We start from the raw sequence: 19,554 nt of genomic DNA, 5'->3' as shown, positions 1-19,554 counted from the left end.
ACGTTTCCATGACTGGCGAGACGCCTGGGCGACGAAGACAAACGAGCCGGCAATGAAGGAAAATGAGGATTTTATCACCCATTTCCCTCTCACACCGTTGCCGGCCCGCGGTGTGTGTGTGCGCGCGTGCGTGTAACTTAGCCAAATGCGTGTCTCGCCTCGCTGACAGCCTGGCTCACGGTCGTACACTGGCCCAAGGGTGCAGTTTAGAGAAATCACTCACTCAGTGTGAGACTCGTGGAGAAATGCCCAAGGACTGTATGTTACCTGTGATCAGACGTTTGTGTGTGTGTGTGTGTGTGTGTGTGTGTGTGTGTGTGTGTGTGTGTGTGTGTATGCAAGAGAGCCTGTTTAAAGAAACATCCATCTCAGCCTTTGTCATAATTATGTGCCCAAGGGTGGAGGAAAGTTATTCAGCGCACCTTCCTCCTGCACAAACACTCCCTCCTCCTCCTCCTCCTCCTCCTCCCTCCTTCCATCTCTCCTCCTCTCATCCCGGCTCAGTAAGACAAACCCTCCCTCCCTCCCTCCCTCCCATCTTCGGAAGTCATTATGGGATTAGCTTATTCCCACAGTATGGATCTCTTCCGTTGCGGCCCAGGAAGGGGTTTCCCCGTTCCTCTGCCTCCACACGCACTCCGACCTGCAGCGCTCCTCCACTCGGGGGAAATCGCTCCTTCTTTCCCTCACTCCATCCAAAATATGAATCTCCCCTCCTATAAAATTTAATTAAACTTCTAAAATTCTTTCAGAATTCAGCAGATGGGTTCTTACAGTTGGGGGGGGGTGGGAGCTGTGCAAAACGCGGGTGATCCTGTTTTAATCTCGACTGTGTGTAAAGTAAAAGCTCCCGAACAGTGGCTGTTGTACCGATAATAATAACCTGCGCTCCCGCAGACCTGGCAGCCGGGGGGCTGAACTGTGGGATCATCACTTCCTGTCGGTGGATCCCTCGCCCTGACGGCCCGTCGGGTGATGACACCTGCCAACGTGCCAACAGCTCCCGCTTGCTCTCAGGGCAAGATTAGTGGTTGAAAGCAACACAGTTTGTTCTGACAGGAGCAGCTGAGAAGCTCTGCAGTGTGTGTGTGTGTGTGTGTGTGTGTGTGTGTGTGTGTGTGTGTGTGTGTGTGTGTGTGTGTGTGTGTGTGTGACCTCACACAGACTTTACACAGCAACTGCCATGTTTTTTACCATGACAGGAGGGGAGCTCTTGGAGATTTAGCCTCAAATAAATGAGTGGGGAAACGCACTAGAAGTTATTAATCTGAGTGTGTGTGTGTTGACAGAACCGTTCAGGGAACTTTCAGGCCACAAAGCCTCATTTTACGAGGAGAGATCTAGAGGAATCGCACCATAACTGTGTGTCGGTGCCCGTTCACACACAGCTTTTCTTCAGAGTCACGAGTTAGTGTTTTCTCCCAGTTTGGCCCACATGGGCAGCCGTCACACACACACACACACACACACAGCATTTGTCTGGCGTGATGCGATTGTGCTGACGTGACCCGGCCAGTTGCTAACAAAGATCTGCGCTGAAAGAAGCCAAAACGCTCCGCAGAGCTGAGTTGTGTGATGACTTTCTGTCCACAGACACCTGCAGCTCATCTACATTTTATTATTTAATGCCTAAAAGCGCAGTGTTTAATTTTAAATGCAGCAACAAACTAACGTAACCCAATGAGCTCTCGCAGCGTCTCTTCCATAAACGCTCACAACCAGTACATCCTGGTGGATTTAATCATTCTGTGGGCAGACGGCCTTCATTTCCGCTTTGCATTATCACCTCCCTTCACACTGATTTAACATGACAGCATTTTAACCCCTTAGTGTTTCCTGAGTGACAGGGGTGCGAGGAGATGAAGCCCTCTAATTTCCTTCTGCTCTGACGGCTCTGATGAGGCTGCTGGTTCAACTCCCTGTTGTGCGGAAGCGCGGGCGATGCACCCTTCAGATGAACAGACTCTGAGTTTCTGTCTCACCCGCTCGTTCTCGCTCGCCCTTCCGCCCCGTCGATCCCGAGCTCTGCTCCGCTCGACGCTGCGGTGGGTTCAGTCCTTGACAAGGCCCCACATCCTGCTCGCTGCTAAATGAATAATACATGCATGTTCTCGCAGCGCTGTTACAGGGACAGAGAGAGAGAGGGGAGACGAGGGGGCGAGCAAACGAGAGGCGCTGTGTGTTTGTGTGCGCGTGCTTAATGTCTGACCGTTACGACACTCCGCTTCCTGTTTGTCATCCAGAGGAGTTGGAGGCTGTCGGTGCAACTCCCTTCAGGGTGAAGCAGAGGTCAACGTCGCCCCTCAGGGCGATTACTGAGGGGACTGGGACGCTTTCGTTTCAAATGCTCCATATTTGTGTTTGTGCTGGAGGTCTCGCCGCTGGTTCCGAGCGCCGCCGCTCCCTTTAACCCAGCAGAGCGACGGGCGCCCTACATTTTATCAGCTCCTCGCGCGCAGTTCTGATGGAGATCAAAGGACCGCGCCAGCAGCCGGCTGAGCATGCATGCATTATCAATCATGTCTGTGGCTCCTTGTTGTACGGGAAGGGAAAATATGGCAGAACAAAGATCAAAGGGGAGAAAAGTCCTCAAATCGTTGTGGAGATGCAGGGGCGAGATTTCTGCACGTTGAAAGGCAAGGACGGAAACAAACCGGAGATGTTTGAGCTGCACGCAGGTCCAATGAGCAGCTCTCTCTCTCTCTCTCTCTCTCTCTCTCTCTCTCTCTCTCTCTCTCTCTCTCTCTCTACTGTTGGCCTGGGTGAAGCTATCTCAAAGGACACATGCAGAGTCACATGATTTGCCTCTCGCTCTGAACCCTTTCTACATTTATTAGAGAAAACACTAAATGAACGGGAGCAGCAGGGGCCTCAGTGTAGTTAGAGAAAGCCTGTGTGTGTGTGCGTGTGTGTGTGTGTGTGTGTGTGTGTGTGTGTGTGTGTGTGTGTGTGTGTGTGTAATCCACGGCCACCGCGTCTGAGCCGCTCCCACACACCGGCTGCCTCACCGGTGACCTTTGACCCCTGACACAGCACAGATGCACGACCTCTGTTTGACCCTCTGACCTCTAAGTTACTGAGCTAGTTATGACTAGGTCATGTGACTTGATGGCTTAATGACTGGTGTCTGGCGTTGTCATGTTGCGTAAAATACAAACATTAACCACACGCACGAGGAGATGATGGTTTTCTACCTCAGTGTTGCAGCAGAAGATCCCAACTATTAAAGATGACTTTTCCGTCCCGCTTGAAGTTGAGTGTAATTTCAGAAATGACAGATGAGTGGCTGCTCCTCCGTCTCACGCGGCGACACCAGGTTCACCTTTCACTCCTACATGTGTTTATCCTATTGTCAGTCAACGGCGTGCAGAAATCAGCCCTTTGATGTAACCTACTTTGTCCCTGTTTGAAGTTATCTCTGTGACTCCTGACATATGAGCAATTCAGCCACGGGGGTAAACAGACATTCACCACAACAACCCTTTTTTTTTTTTTTTTATCTGTAGTGTTTTTCTACTCGCTGCCTCTTCGTTCGTTTGCTGTGATACCGTGATGCAACGCGGCCTTTCATGTGATTCAGACCAACTGCGTGTTTTCGATTCACTGCAGACATCGATGTGGAGACCGACGAGCCCGTCATGTTTGTATATGAACTGGACAAACTTTGTTTCCATGGCAACTGCACTGGGAGCTTCACCAGACTGTGTGAGCGTGTGCATGTGTCGCGGTGACTTTGCTGCATTGGGGACATGAACAAGTTCTACAAGACGAAATGCATGAAAATGAATCAGATACGAGTGAAATATAAACGATTGGATCGGAACCAGCCGATGGTTCGTTGTTCGTGAGCTGGTGTCTGTGTGACTCAGCGCCGAGCGCCTCTCCTGACCGACCGGAGGGCGGTGGATGCCACAGCACGACCTCACGCGCTTCAGCCCCGGCACCGGCAGCGTCACGCAGCCGCGGCTGCTGTTCGATATGTGTAGGGCAGAGGAGGCGCGAGGCTTCTCCCGCATCCCCATCCCTCTGATCCGTGGTCTCGTTCTCCTCCTCACGCGTTCGCCCGCAGCGTCTCATTCACCTTCCCCGTCCCAAGTGCCTCCTAATCGCCTGTTCTCTCTCTCCCCGCTGTCCGCGGGCCTCGCTCGCTCTGCCCTCGCCGCCGCCTCCTCTGCCCGGCGATCTGTTGAGGATTCGCAACAATAGCGTTGTAGACTGGATTAAGCAGTACAATGTGTGATGGAAAGGGGTGTAGTGGGGAGAAAAAAAAAATCAATGGGCAGACGTGGTTTCCTAAGCTGCTAAACATCCTCTGACACGTCAACCAATTAGCTGTGTCAAATGGGGATATCTTTAGTACGCGCACAAGGTCATTAGATAAGTACGTCTGCAGCCCTGGAGCCTTAGTGTGTGTGTGTGTGTGTGTGTGTGTGTGTGTGTGTGTGTGTGTGTGTGTGTGTGTGTGTGTGTGTGTGTGTGCGTGCGTGTGCTACAGGATAGACGCTGTACTGCAGCTCTGCGTAGTTGCCTCGTCTTGATTACCTGTCTGCATTGCTTAATAACATTTGGAATTGCACAATTTGCAGCTTGTCACACTCGCTGCAATTGCACCCAGTTTAGACGAATGAAGCGGGGAGCGATCGTGGCGTCTCCGCCGTTTCACGCGACGAGCCAACGCCGGTGAGAGGAAGCTGCGCGTGCACCCCCGCCGCCTCTCATTTCCCTCCCGTCCGCTGTCACGGGACACCAGGCCGAGTGATGGAATAATATCTCTTATTATTTTCCCTCCTTCATTGAGAAACACCTCACAATAACAAACAAGCCGCTCACGTCTGAAAGATGCAAAGTAATAGAGTATTATTCCAGTTGTGCTCGTATTCATCCCAGGCTTCATGCTCTGCATCGTGCATCTGGTTGCATCTGCTAGTTTAGGTCCCGTGACCAGAAGTGAAACCTGAGAAGCTGAGAAGTTATTTCTGACCACTGAACAACAACATAATAGCTCCAAATACTGAGCAGAGCCCTTGATCTGCGGGAGACCACGACTGCGAGGCTTCCTCCACTCCAACAGAATGGTTTTTAATGCTCCTCTAAACAAGTAGAGGTTTGTTTCTGTCCCTGGGTTTATAGAGTGTCCTCCTGACAGACACCGCGGTTTGTTCCACGCTTGCCTGTTTTGGCCTCACGCATCGTCCAGGTAGCGATCAGCGAGGTGACGGGGCTCATTGTTTAGCATTTAAATAGGCCCACGTCCCCCCCGCAGGGAAATTGCACTGCCAGGCGCATCCCGGCGTCCCGGGCGCATGGTGCTGTTTCCCCGGTTTGAGCCGTGCTTGGCTGACTGAGTCCAGGACAGCTGTGAGTGAGGGCCACTCACTGCTCCGTCAGGGGTGGAGACAGAGGCACTGAACTGAGGCCAGGCTTCCTGGGCTGCACCTACGTGTCACCGCTTCTCTCTGAAATGGGCTCCTGTGTGGAAGACAGCGCGCCCGTGAAGAGAGGACGAGAAAAATATGGATATATTCCACCTGCTGAGCCTGTGTGGACGTGTGCACACAGCTACGGAAGGGGGTGAAGGAGCAACACAAGCCCTGGAAGCTCAAGGGCCAACGTAGATGAGATCAACTCAATCTAAATCCTAAGTGTAAAATCCACTTAAATCCATCTTCATCATCATCATCTGTCTTCATCATTTGTGTTTTAACGTTTGCTTAGGAAGCAGAATGAAAAAAGGACCCGTGGTGGTTATGCTGCAAATCCCAGGGTGCATTTGTGTATAAAACTGTTTCCTTTGTATGGGATTTCTTTCACACACCGCCATTACTTCCCCCTTGGTTTTACATGCGAGCCAAATGAGGTTACCTGAGGGGGGGAAATCCAGCCGTAAGCAAAAGGCCACATTGGACCATAATTCTGTTAGTGTGGAGTGTTGAATGGAGCACTGACTAAAGTCCTCATAGCCTGTGTGCAATCAAGAGCCAAAATGCTGGAGCTGCAATAAAACACACTGGCGGCCGCGGGCTTCGCGAACAGGCGCGCTGACGTCTACGCGGTAAAACAGGCCTCTAAGTTTAGCGTTTGTAATGAACCTCAAGCGAGCTGCCGAAACTGGCGCGTTTCCTGAAACGAGCGTTGGTGCCACAGGCTGTGCGCGGCGCCCGGGCAGGCGCGCGGCGCCGCTTCCTGTCGCAGATGCCGGCGTGCGGCGCGTGACGGAGCGCTGCTTCGTTCACGCCGGGGCCTGTTCTTCCAGCAGACGCCTCCAAACGGCGGAGGGCTCGTTCGGCACCCAGGTGAGACGCTTCCTGTGTGCGGTTTCAGGCGACTCGAACCCGCCGCCGGGAGGAATCACCCGCAGGTGGGGCGTTTCTGGGGCAGGAGCGTCCATTTTAGATGCTTTCAGCCCGAGGCCGGTGGGATGTGAGCAGCGCTGTGTCTCTCAACACGAGATGCTGTGTCCTCTCCACCTTCTCAATAATTCAATGGGAAGAGGAGACGTCAGCTGTGGTATAATTACTGTGTGAGGGTGACAAGCTCCTCTGTCAAGGGCAGGATGGGGCCGAGCTTTATGGAGCTGAAGGAGCCAGAAACAGCACGGTGACAAAGGCTTCAGCTCCCAGGAGATGATGAAACTACAGGTAATTTGGAGGAAGGGCACAGCGACGACATTCGCCGTTTTGTTTTCTTGGAGCGCGGTCTTTGCAAAAGCAGCCCCGCTCCCGAATGTTGCGCCCGGGCTCATTAAACGCAGGTGCAACGTCTCACCCGTGACGTCCTGCTTGTGGGCTCTCGGCGGACGCGGGGCCACGCAATCCATCACCGTTGGGACCGGAGGTGAGCGGGTTCTGATTTCAGCTCCGGGTCGGGCCCAGGTGACAGAGCCCGTTAACGTGACGCGGGCCAGACGTCCCGCTGGGCAGAACCCTGCGCGTGGACCTGCCAGGACGTGACTAACCCTGTTACTGTCACCGAGGCCCAGGACCTGGCGTGGGCTCGGCACCGGCCTCCCACTTTAAAACCAGCTGGACAAAGTGGGCAGTCATTAGAAGTCCGTGTTTTGACACTCGGCCTCCCGCGGGAGCTCGGCAGAGGTCCGGAACGAGGGGGAACTGTTGCATTTGTCATGATCTCACCGATGATGATGAAACACATGGAGGAAGAGCATTAAAAGTGGACTAAAGACTCTTTGTAGCCATTCAGTCTTAAGCTATTTGTTACTAGGCTGTGCCATTAGCCCTGCACATGCACAGCCCACCAACTAAAATTTTGGACACGATGACGTCACGACCCCGCTCACAGCTGCCGACCACTGTAGCACGGGACGTGGGACGTGAGCGGAGTTGCGCTTGGCGGCACGACGAGCCCCTGCTCGTATTGTTCTCGTGCACGTAATATCAAAGCCACCGCGGCAATTATACACATCACAGAACCGGTGCTGCTAATTGACGCAAAAATGATCCACGATGCGGCGAACCTCTGCTCCCCGCTGCCGTTACGCCGGTTTTTGATGACAAAGATCTGAAGTGTTCTTAAAACTACACGAGCCCCCCCCCAGCATGTGTTTTAACACTTAACGAGGTCCATCAGAGGGAAAGAATGAATCTCTAATTTGCTACATTTTCACCGGCCTCCTGATCTCGCTCCGCATCCGTAATTAGAGGAACCAGTCAGGAGGCTCGCGGCTCGTTCAGCGCTGCTCCAAACCTAAAAAAAAGACGATTCACAAGCAAGCGTCAAATTATTATCTTAACTAGTTTCCTCCTCCTGTGCGTGACAGATAGACGCCCAGAGGAAAACACTCAGCTGTTGAGCGGCTCTTGCGCAAACAGGTGATTCACTTCTAATGGATGTTAAGGCGGCGGACATGACTGAGGCTATTCCCAGTGGTGTTCGCTTACATTTAATTGATATGTGAGGTCTATGAAAAGATGGGCATTAATCACGGCCGACGCTCCTGCCTATAAGGTTGCAGCAGTTGAAAAAAAAAACGAGTCTCCAGAGTCTCTTGGTTTCCCGCAGCTGAAATTAATAATTAAGTTGGAAATATTAACTTGTTTGAGACAATACGCGCTCAGTGATGTACGGTGTCAACCTCCACAGCGCTCGAGGCCGATGCTTCTCTCAGATGGGCCAACTTTAATGACTACGGTCACGTGACTATACGGAAGCGGCCTTTTTTGGACATTTGTACCCACGCCTGCATCCATGCGTCCACCCTGCTTGTTTCTGGTCGTGCGAGGCTGTTGAAATCCGAGGACCTGTTGTGTCTCCACAACCAGGTCCTTTCTGTTGTGTGCATTGTAAACAGTGAACCCGGTCAAACACTGTCCGACCTCGTCACCGGTGACAATCTTGTTCCCGGCCACAACCTGAGCGGTGAAACAAAAAACCCGACGTATCACATTATCAGGCGAGTGAAGAAAAGCAATCAGGCTGCAAGTGTTTTGTCATTTACTTGTTCAAACAGTTTAAACGTGATATTGCGCTTATTTAATCTCCATGCAACCTGCTCTCTATGATATTTTCTCTGTTGGTTTTGGGCTCTTGAATGGCAGTGGGCCTCAAACGGGTACTTCCAGTTTGCGCCTGCTCTTATCTCTCATGCACAGATGGCGCGCGTCCATAATGCCTGAAGAGCCCGAGAGCTGGGACGGGATTGTGACGTCCCCACAAACAGATCAGACAGGTTTAGCCAGATGATATCCTGGACCCGTCTTTACGTCGGCCAATTAATGGCTCGTTACCTGCTTAGACGGAGCTGGGCCCTTCTCGGGTTACGAGGCCACCGAACCCGCACATCAGCCGCTGGCTCCAGTCTGATTAGTTTCACCTAATTGGCACAGATCAGGTGTTTTCGCTGCTTTAAAGTAGGAGGGGTCCAGTTTCCGGGACAGTGTAGAAGACACCATTGACTAATAGTGAAGCGCTCATTGATTTGCAGGTTCAAGCTATAAAAAACACTGGGTTTTTAGTTTGTTATCTCCCCCATTCAGATAGCATGGATCGAAAGAGGTGCAGAATATCTACCGTAGTAGTGTTTGTGTGTACAATGCGTTTGTGTTCAAAAATGCAGCTGGGTGTGTTTTTCAAGGGCAACTGAGACTCTTTCCTCTCAGTTCCTGTATCTTTCTGCTCACTTTAAAATGTTTGTTCTTTGCCAAACACAGGCCCATTAATAGTTCATGAATAAAAAAAAAAATTAAAAAAAGCAAATAGAGAGCAAAACAGCCGCGAAACCTCCAAACAGCCATGTGGAGACGCGTTTAATATTCTCTGTGCTTTCAGCCCAAGCTGCTCAGCCTGCTCCTCGTCAAGTCAAATCAACACAGCCCCCATTAATCTGGCTCATTAGACAAAACATCACCGAGCGCTATATGCAAAACAAAACTGTACGTATGCACACAAGACGGAGTGTGTGCTGAGCGCCTTTGAGCTGAGGCCTGTTTATTTTGGCCGCGTCAAAGTAGCGGCGGCCCTGTTTTTGCATGCCGGCGTTTGCATAGAGCCGACGTGAAACACTGCTGCGCTTCATGCTCCCTGAAAAACTCGAGCACTTTTACAGTTGGCCCGAGGTGGAACCGGAGGCATGTGGCCCACATTCACTCAGAGCTAATCAATGTGGCAGTGTTCAAGTGTGAGATAGAGAATAGCTTTGTCCAGGGGTCATTCACATGCTAAGTGAGGCTAATCTCCCCCTATCACTATGGCCAAATCAACCATTCCTAATGGCAGACAGTGGGCTTTTGAAGGCCGGCCGGGGCGATGGGCTCAGGGCAAATATTCTGGCGAGTCCAGAACTTGTGCTGCTCCCACACACATTTTTGTCGTCCTCAATCAGAAGTGGACTTTGGTGTGAAGCACACTCGGTGCAGGGAGACAGGTGGTGCAGCCAGAGCCAGATCTTTTTCCCTTTGCTCTCTGGAGTTCGGTTGGTAACCTGAGCTGCCTATTTGAATAACTCAGCTGTCCCAAAAGCTGCCTTGTTGCACCGATGCTGAATGGACCTGCGCCCAAAACACTTCGACGTGTGCATTATGTATAACATTCACCGACTGCGTCACCTTTGCTGCCTCCAGGTTGGATGTCGCGAGGATAATCTGAGAATTAGGCGTCGCCTGCTTGGCCTTATGGGCACAGTTTGTGTCTAAGATCTGTCACTCGGCGTGAGCCGTGTGATACGAGTACGCGGCCTGATAGGACGCAGCAAACGGGCCCGAGGCCTCGTCGTTTAATTAGGAGCCCGACGTGTTTTGTGAAAGTCACAATCAAACCCGTCTCTTATTGCCTCCTGCGGCCATTTCTATTTTACACTGTAAATTTGGCCGCTGCACATTAGACCTGCAGGTGTTCGGGCCTGCGAGGTGGAGCTGAGCCTGTTCAGTCAGTTGTCCTGCAAACATTTGTTGCCCCCCAGCTTGTGTTGTTTACATTGGTGTATATTTGCCCCAGGGTGGAACCTTTTGTTTACTGTACTTACGAGACAATCTGGTGAATGATTCTTTGTCAAATTAAATCGTGACCTCTGGGAGTAATTAATGAGTCCCACAATTCGTTCATGTGGCATGTTTTTAAGATGGGAAAAAAAAATCAGTGATTAAATAATGAAATCAATTTAAAATAGGAGCAAAATCATTATTAGCACAACGGAGTGAGATACACCATGAAATAAATAATCTGTGAGGGGATTTTAAATATTAATGTGTTGCAAAAGGCTCCCACACTTGTCTCTGTCGGACCGGGAGCCGGCTCGGCGCGCCCTCTATGGGCCGGTGGCGGCATCGCAGCAGCAGCAGGGCGCCTCCTCCTCCTCCTCCTCCTCCTGGAGCCGGAGCTGCATTCCTCTCTTCAGCTCTCCATTCACACGCAGGGAGCCACCGGAGAGAGAGCACCGCGGCTCCGTGACCTGAGTGGAAATGTTCCCAAGTTTTGGAATGTAAAGCCATGGCGAGGATATCAAACCTAAGGACCACATGAATCGGTAAGTAGCCAGCAGTGGAAACTCCGGCGGCCCCTCTCACGGTGATAGAGCAGGTTCTGGTGGAGCCGGGTGAAATATTTAGGTTAGCGCTTCCCCCTCTGCGTGGCTCCGTGTGCCGCCGAGTTGAGCGTTGTCTGCTGCGCTCTCGGCGTCTGGCTCTTCCACGACTTTCACCAGCTTTTTTCAAAAATTTTATTTTTTATTGGGAGCTCGTGCCACACCGAGCCGCGAGCGGAGTGCCGGGAGCAGAGGGCAGCGGACGTGCACGTATTGAGGCGTGTGTGTGTGTGTGTGTGTCGGTGTGCGCCCCGGCGCGACCACCGGTGCGGATTGATCCGCGCGGAGCCCGTGAAGCTGCGGCCGTTGCCCTGCGCGCGTGCGCGCGCGCGTGTCCCGGCGTCGGGAGACGATGGTCGGTGTGCGTTTATGTTTGTTTTAACAACTAGCCTCGGCTTTTGGTGCAGTGGGAGGCGAGTTTCCTCCGTCTGTCTGGCGGCGAGGACGGACTTTTCTCGACGTGAAGGAGCGTCGTTTTATTCTCGCAGTGATATTTGGACTTTTACGCAGAAGAAGAAGGAAAAAAAAGCACGCACGAGCTGGCGATCAGGCTCGGGGCGCGCGCGCATAGCTGGGGAGGAGGAGGAATGCCACCAGCACCACCACCGCACGTAATTACAGGTATTTACGGAGCTGACACTCAACTGTCGCATGGATTTATAGTCCGGGTGAGACCGGAGGCTGGAGCATGAAACATCTCCTCACACGGGCGTTCAAAGCTTGTTTATCCCCTCATACTTGACTGTTCTCCGCGTTCATAAATGGACCTAAGGGAGGAGTTGTGTTGGATGTCTCTCCGGGGACGTGGTGCTTGCATAAAAAAATCGATCTCCTTATTAGCTTTGAAATAATTAGAAATTGTGCCGGCACAGAGAGAGAGGGAGAGAGAGAGGGCGCGTGCGTTAATCTGCTAACGAACGAGGGGCAGTTTGTGAGCTTTGTTATTCGACAGCAATTGAATTCTCTCCCCTTTGAGCGCGGATGGAAGCGGCGATGGGCTGTGGTTGTGTTGGGTGCGCATCGGTTGTCAAGCGGCTGGAAACGCTCTCGTTGCTCTATCGGATTCTCCTCACTTCTGCCCCCCCCCCCCCCCCCCTTTACTAATCAAATCCCGGCGATCCAAACGAGACCCCGCGCGTGGCGTGGATCCCGTTCCCCTGCGTTTAAATGCGCATTAATGACTCGGTTTAGACGAGCATTGACCTTTTTGAGGAGGGGGACTGGGGGGCGCACGGAGCAACAAATAACTGCATTATTAATGTAATGTTCAAGCAGACGTCTCTCTCGCTGCGCTGCGGTGAACGGTGCGTTCCGTGCACACCCCCCTTCCTACACTCACGTGCCTAATGTGATCACTGCCTATCATTTATGTCGTGACCCAATTTCTCCGCACTTCAAGTCAAGCTGCGTGTTTGCAGTTGCGCCGCATTCACATGCAAATGATGTGGATTTATTTATTTTTTGATCTGTGCCATGAGTGTTTGTTCGGGTCCCGGTCTCCAAACCACAGGCTTTGATTGACACCCCGTGCAACCGTAAGACGCCGCTCAGTTAAAACGCACAGTGCGTTGCAGCGAGGAGTGGCAGCAGTGTCGCCAAACCCAGATCTGAGCCCGAGCCACGGCCTTGAAGTCCCCGTTAGGTCCAGCTGCTGCGTGTTCTGGGGTGAAGCAGTGCTTTAGTATCAACCACCATAGGTCATAATGATAATTGTGTTTGTTAACAGACGTCCAAACACGCTATAGGACAAAGGGACTGGGAAAGATCTGTGGGAAAATACCTCACCTGCATGATTATCGTGTCAAGGTTTCCAAAAGTTCCCACCTAATTCGGCTGCGATGTTTTGTTTTTTTTTTTTCTACACAGCTGGCATTTTACATGAAATCTGGCAGCTCGGCCTGAAAATTACGAGCAATTTGCCTCAATCTTCCCTAATTACGATACAGATCTGCCCCACAATGGAGCGGCGGCGCCGTGGATCCTGAACGTCCGGCCCGTCCGATCCGCCGGCCGCTCTCGGGGGCCGAGCCGCTGATGTCCCCGCTTTGGAATCCGGGCTGACGTGTGCCCACCCCCCCCCTCGCCCCCTGGCTTTGTGCGGCGCGGCCCCCCGTCGCATTCCCCCGGACCTTTCAATGGACCACATGCTTCAGGTCCAATTAGACTGCGGACGGACGACAAAGCAGCGGAGCTGTGCTCACGTGCGCGCCAAGTTGTGACTCGGCATCATTGGACAGGCGCTCGCAATGTATGGTTGTATTGACGAGGCGGCTTCAGGAAAAGGAAATGAGACCGGACTTGAAGGGAATTCTCACAGCTCACGACGGACTCGTCTCAGTTGGAGTGAAAATTGCAATAGTTTGCACACGTGAAACGACTTGTAGCAAAACTGTGCTCTTCAGGCTAAAAGTGCTGCTCTGTGATTCATGGCTTTCGTGCAGCGGGCTGATATATTTAATGTGCCCGCGCTACGTGTGTGTGTGTGTGTGTGTGTGTGTGTGTGTGTGTGTGTGTGTGTGTGTGTGTGTGTGTGTGTGTGTGTGTGTGTGTGTGTGTGTGTGTGTGTGTGTGTGTGTGTGTGTGTGTGTGTGTGTGTGTGTGTGTGTGTGTGTGTGTGAGTTGCTAAACTGCAGACTCCAGCTCCACCAGTGTCTTTGACTCCTTGACATTTTAAACCACTGACAGCCTCACCTATGGGCGCTTCCTCTCCTCCGCCGTTTCCTCCCGCTTCCAGCCTGCGCTGCTTTCCTCCACTCTCCCTTTTCCCCCTCTGGTTTTCCTGCTCGCTCGCCCCTCTCCCCTCCCTCCCCACTCCCGTCTTCATTGTTTCGGGATCCCCCCGACTCGATGACTGCTCCTCTTGGCTCGCTTCTGTTTGGCCGAGGGCGTTGAGGAGGCTTTTACTCCTGGTGAAAGCAGATCCCCTCCCGTGCGGCCGAGCGCCGGCCGTGCGGCGCTAGGAGCTCCCTGTGATGGAGGGCCTTCTTGGCACGGCAGCGCTGTAATACAATATCTGCTTTCATATCATAGCTGGTGGAGACGGGGTGTTTTTATTACATAAGTTTTCATTTGTGTCAGTCTTGCTAAAGAGGTTACCGACGCTCAGCTCTGAGGCCGCTCTGTTTGATCTCTCTCTCTCTCTCTCTCTCTCTCTCTCTCTCTCTCTTTTACACCTTGCACACTTGTTTCTTCTTCTTCCATCCTTCCTTCTGTCACATCCTCTCTTTTTCCCCTTTGTTGTTGTTGTCACCTCTTTGTCTGTGTCTGAGCCCTGTCAAATTTTGCCCGACCCCCCCCCCCCCCCCCCCCACATCTGCATGCATGCGCGGCCGCCTAACAACTCTCCAGCCGACAAGCGTTAATATGCAATAAACTGGCTGGCCAATACCTGGCGGGGCCCGTCGTGACTGACTGCTCGAACGCGGGTGACCTCCATTTGGCCCAAATAAGACGCTGGGATTGAGAGTCGGTGGGTGGCGTTGCACCGCAAAGTGCTGGTGCATTACAAATCGCATCAAGAGGGCGAGTTTGCAGGTGAGCCGGAGGTATAAACCCTCATCAGCCCCCGTCAGAAGTGAATTTCAGAGCCCACTGCGCTATCTGCGCTCCTCATCGCATTCCGAAGGAACGCCGAGGCTGCCGGCTTTATTTTAGTCCCAGGAAGCCGCCGGAATTACAGTGAGCGCCGGTGTGGAGAATTTAAAATGAAAGCTGCGTCTGTATTGTTTGATGTCTTGACCTTCTTAAGAAGGACCCCGTGTTGCATTCTCCGCTTCGCATGTCGCCAAATAAATATCGGCGCAGAAGTGGCACAGCAGAAATGTCCTTAGCCAGAAAATGTCTTCTTTTTTCCCCCTCCTTCTTGGAGGGAAGCAGCCTTAGTTTCTGTCTCCGTCGTGCTCATCCAAGTGAACTGTCTGTTATGTATAATTAATTTTTCTCCTCTCCCGGTTTATTTTTATCGCCCACTTTTTAACCGTTCCTTCAAAGGACCCCTCCCCCGCCTCCATCCTCCACGGCGCCCGCTGAAAGTGACAGCTGCTCGGGTACGGGGGACGCTTTTTGAAGCCGCCACTAAAAAGGCCACTCACTCAAGACGACTTGGAGTAAGAAAAAATAAAATAAAAAACATCTCCGCCGCTCTGACGGTATCAAAAAACGCGCCTGCTAATCTGGCTGCAAATTGAAAATAAGCTCCAATTTCCACTGTAGTCGTCGCCGCCTGCTGGGGAACAGAATTTACATGGTCTCCTTTTGTTCAAAGGGTTGTTGATTAGTTTGACTGAAATGTAAAGCAGAGTGAAGGCGCTGACTTAAGTAGGCCACCAGCAAACGCTCTTGTTCGCCGCGTTTGGGGGCGCTTCATTTTATTGACGAGCGCCGCTCAGCCGGGCCGGGTTATCGTCCATCATCGAGCCCAGAGATGCAGCGCCGCTCGTGGCGGAGGCTCCGCCCGGAGGCCCGCGGGCGCGGCGCTGACCTGGGTTCTGCCTGTGACCCGGCGGCCGGAATCCCAGCCCCCGGGTCGCTCGTGGGCAGAGCCCCGGCATGCGCGGTCTCCTCCCCGGCCCGCTAATGCTCTCGTCAGCATTCTGTCCATCTCCCCTCCGACTTTGAGTCAGACTGACAGTTTGTGTCCCCCCGACTGTGGACGTGGAGAGGGAAAAAAGTGCCTCTCTTGCGTTTCCTCTGGCAGAAGAACAGGCTCCGGGAAGTCACGCAAGCAGTGAAACAGGACGCCACCTGTACCTGTCGTCCATGATGCGCTCTCATTTTATGGCTTTAGTGTTCAGTTGGAATGACAGAATGGTTTATGGGACTTCCTGTTAGGCAGGTTCACAACTGTAGGGTTTCTGTGACTTGCTCAGTTACTGTACACGGGTCCTTAAAAACTCAGCATCTGCACTGAGCCGGTCCTGCAGCGCAGTCATTAAAGCCACGCAAGAGGCTGCTGCTGCTGGTGATACAGTCACGCATCACCTCCGCGTACACTTCATCTCTAAACCTTCATCAGCCGTTTAATCGCTCCAGTTGAGGCTCGTTATGACTACAATTATATCGTTTAATTTCAAGTGCAGTTGTTTTTTTGATGCACGTTTGCTGGGTTTCTCCTCATCTCTTCGGCGCCAGTAGCAGCGTGCAGTATATCAGGTTGTCATTAATGCTTTTCCCCAAACCTCTCCTGCGTTTTCCTTTGAGCCACGAACACCAGACTCATCTGCTTCAGTGTGTGTGTGTGTGTGTGGGGGGGGCAGATATTTGAATGAGCCTGTCAGTATCGTCGGCAGAACAGTGAGCGCCGCCGATGCTGAGGCAGCCTCGGCATCGTCGATGAGGGAGCCCACTGGTTGTTTACCGTGCTCGCTAGAGTCTGTCTGCCTCTTCGGGCATGTTTGGCTTGTTAATGAGAGCCACTGTGCGAGCGAGGCGGCGGCGCGCTGTGGGTGTGTGCCTCTGCATGTATTTGCATTGAGATAAGCGCCGCGTGCGCCTGCCGGCGTGCGCGCGCGGCCTTCTCTGCCGTTCGGTTGCCGCGGGGACGGCGGAGGAGAGTTTACGGCCGGATTCATGTTAACGGGGCTGATGTTCTTGGCCGCTGGCTTCCATCCTCTGCCGCGGTGCCACTGCCCATGTCTGTGATCCTGCACGCACGCACACATGCGCCCTCCTGCTCTTTGTTGTATTTACCAAGGGGAACCTTTAATAATTCAGGCGGTCTGTACTCCCCATCCCTGTAAATAAGACTAATAGAAAGCAGGCCTTTGAAGAGGGCCATTTGCCCAGGGAGAGCATGGCCGTGGGCTACCCTGTAAATCAGCTGGCTGCCTGTCGGGCCCCTTTGCCCCCCCCCCCCCCCCCCCCATGTTAGCGGAAGGAAGGTCGACTTGCTCAGGAGAGGTCAGCAGCATAGCGGTGTCGGGCCCGAGGCGGTGGCCGGCTGGGGAGGTGTGTGCGTGTGCAGCGCACCGGTCGGATCGCTCTCCTACTGCGTGGACACGCTTTCTGCATGGCTCATAAACCACACGCTCTGATGTCAGCGCCTCTGTGTGTTTACCAGATGAAGATATGAGCTCATTTATTCACCGTGTGGTCAAGACCATTTAGCAAAGGGAGAGAATATTTCACTCGTAGCACAATGGGCATCACATTGGAGCAGCCTTAGCCCTGAATCACCCAGGAGCTGCGTCTCTGTAGCGTTTTTTCCACGGCGGGCCCAAATGGGACCTGTCAGAATCTGGTGCCAGCCCAAAAGTTCTCAGAAGCTTTCAAAACTCAGTCTATGCGAGGCTGCAGCCGAGAACCACAGACCTGCTGTTTTGAAGCTAGCGGCCAATGCTGAGCCAGGTTAGCGCTCCTTGGTCGACATGTGCTCATTTGAGGCATAGTTAGCATTCCTGGCTTCCGTCCTCCTGTGCCAAATTCAAGTCAAATGCTGTCGAAGCGCTCCTTAAACGGTGCTGAAGCAGCGTACTGCTCCCTAGACCTCCTCCCGCTCCTGTCCTCCTTTTGTCAGTTCCCTCCTTTGTGCTCCTCTCAAAGGGTTAAAGAGGGAGAAATGATGAGTAGCCCGCCGAGCCCGGCCTCCTTTGTGTCTTGGCATTGTGCCACTGCATAGCATGTCGGCCGTAGATACAAGTACAAGGGACTTTTCTCTGTTCGCAAGTGCTACAGTTACCTAGTAATACTACCCTCACCGCTTACAAATCAATGCAAATGCTTTTCAAAGGTTAGCAAGACTAGCAACCTAATGACAACACTCGCGTTTCACAGGCAGCTAACCCCCCCAGATAAAGTTGAAAGCCTTTTCTTGTGCATGTGTTTGCTCGTAGGCTAACTTTTAAGACGTTTTTTTTGATTCCTGCTCCATGAGCGCCGGTTTCCTTCCCTTTTACACACCTTGTTAAGGGGGAAAACCAGCCTGCTGCACGTCGAGCATAGCATTAGCGGCTGCTCGGTCTAATTCTTTTACCAGTCCACACAGCAGCCGTGTAGGTCCTGGGGGGGCTTTTAAGTCGTCTCTCCCTCCTTCACCCCCTGTGGAGCAGAGGAAAGCACCAGCCCAGCCAAGACGGGGGATGGGGTGCCGGTTGTACCCAGGAAAAAAACTGGAGGACACCTCCAGACTGGAAGAGTGGGGGTGGGGGAGGTTAAAGGTTATACTGATCCTTAATTTAAAGGTGGAATGGGGCCATAGATGTTTTATTGCCATGGTCCTCTTGTTGCTTTTTGCACAGCCGGGGGTGGTCCTCCGAGCTGCCACTGCCATGCTGTGGGGGTGGGGCAATTAGGCGGGCGCAGGGTGCACATCGCCATGCCATGATGGCTCCAGTTGACCTCTGACCCCGGCCTCCTCTCCACCTACCAGGAGCCGTCATGCAGGTGGACGGCATGGCAGCGCCCGTGCGATTTGGAGGTAAATTAATGAAGAGGCTCTTTAAGCGTCGCTCGCCGCTTGCTTCCGACTGGCTTTAAGCTCAGCCGGGCCGAGGGCTCAGCTGGCAGATTCCGTGGAGCGTGTGACAACGCACCCGGCAAACGCGAAGGAATGCGTCAGCGATACCATTCAGCGCTCGTCGGGCCGCCGCATTCCAGATGAAATGGGGTGTGTAACTTGTGACTGGTGTGATGCGCTGATGCGCGGCAGCTGGGAGGAGTCACTTCCTTTCTCTAGGGGCCCTTCCTCTATCTCTGCCTCCGGATCCACGGTGTCCTCGGGTCCCGCAGCGGGTGGAGGAATGCGGCTGCTCCAGTTGATAGGCTCGGCTCTCCATTGTTACCCTGGTGTGACCTCATTTGGCTCTTGAGATCAGCGTGACATGGCCTCTGGTGCGCGAGAAGACTCTCCCTGCCTGCCCTCTGACACATGACAGAGACTATTTGTCCAAGTGGCACTTGAGGCGATGCTGGACGTTGAGCGTAGGTTGAAAACAATGGCATGAAACCAGTGCTTAATTTTAGAGCAGACAGAGCAGAGGAGGCTCCATTACAAGATACTGTCAACTAGAATATTTTAGAATAGATAATGGGTGGGCTCTTGACTTGTAGATTTGCAAAGGAGGCTCAGTTCAAAGCCGCCGCTGTTCACAAAAAAACACGGCGCAAGCTGTTTTCATCTCATTCACGAAGCACACCTCATCCTGCCCTCGGCAATCAGTGCCGCAGTCAAACTTGGCCACGGCACAGACACATTTTCGAAAGTAGCCCATCTCCCTGTCTGCTTGTAGCTGCATCAACATAAAAGCCTCCAGCGTTCAGATTTGTGAAAGGGCGGGATCAGAGACGTCGGAACAAAATGATTCCAGAGCTTCCACCTCGGCCTGCAACGGCTGAGGGGGTAAAAAAAAAGGGAAGACAACAGAAGAGTGAGGGAGGGAACTTGGCAGCAGTGGCTAACAAGGCAGTTCGCACCGAAGAATAATAAATAATGCTGTGGAGAGGAGTCCCAGTGTGCAGGGCAGGGCGGAGGCAAACCGCGTGCGGGAAAAGCAGGATGACAAAGTCAGAGAAGCCGAGCTGAA

The 19,554-nt window shown here is 52.8% G+C and overlaps 1 protein-coding gene across 1 annotated transcript in view; it reads left to right on the top strand.

Moving 5' to 3' along the window:
• The window catches only part of plxna1b (plexin A1b), a 142,783-nt gene that overhangs the window by 2,373 nt on the left and 120,856 nt on the right, over nt 1-19,554 (top strand). The gene's annotated exons all lie outside the window — the stretch shown is intronic.

The sequence above is a fragment of the Betta splendens genome, chromosome 5 (genome assembly GCF_900634795.4).
Source record: "Betta splendens chromosome 5, fBetSpl5.4, whole genome shotgun sequence".
NCBI lineage: Eukaryota > Metazoa > Chordata > Actinopteri > Anabantiformes > Osphronemidae > Betta > Betta splendens.
The sequence above is the reverse complement of the archived record's forward strand: the minus strand, read 5'-3'. Positions and strand labels throughout refer to the sequence as shown.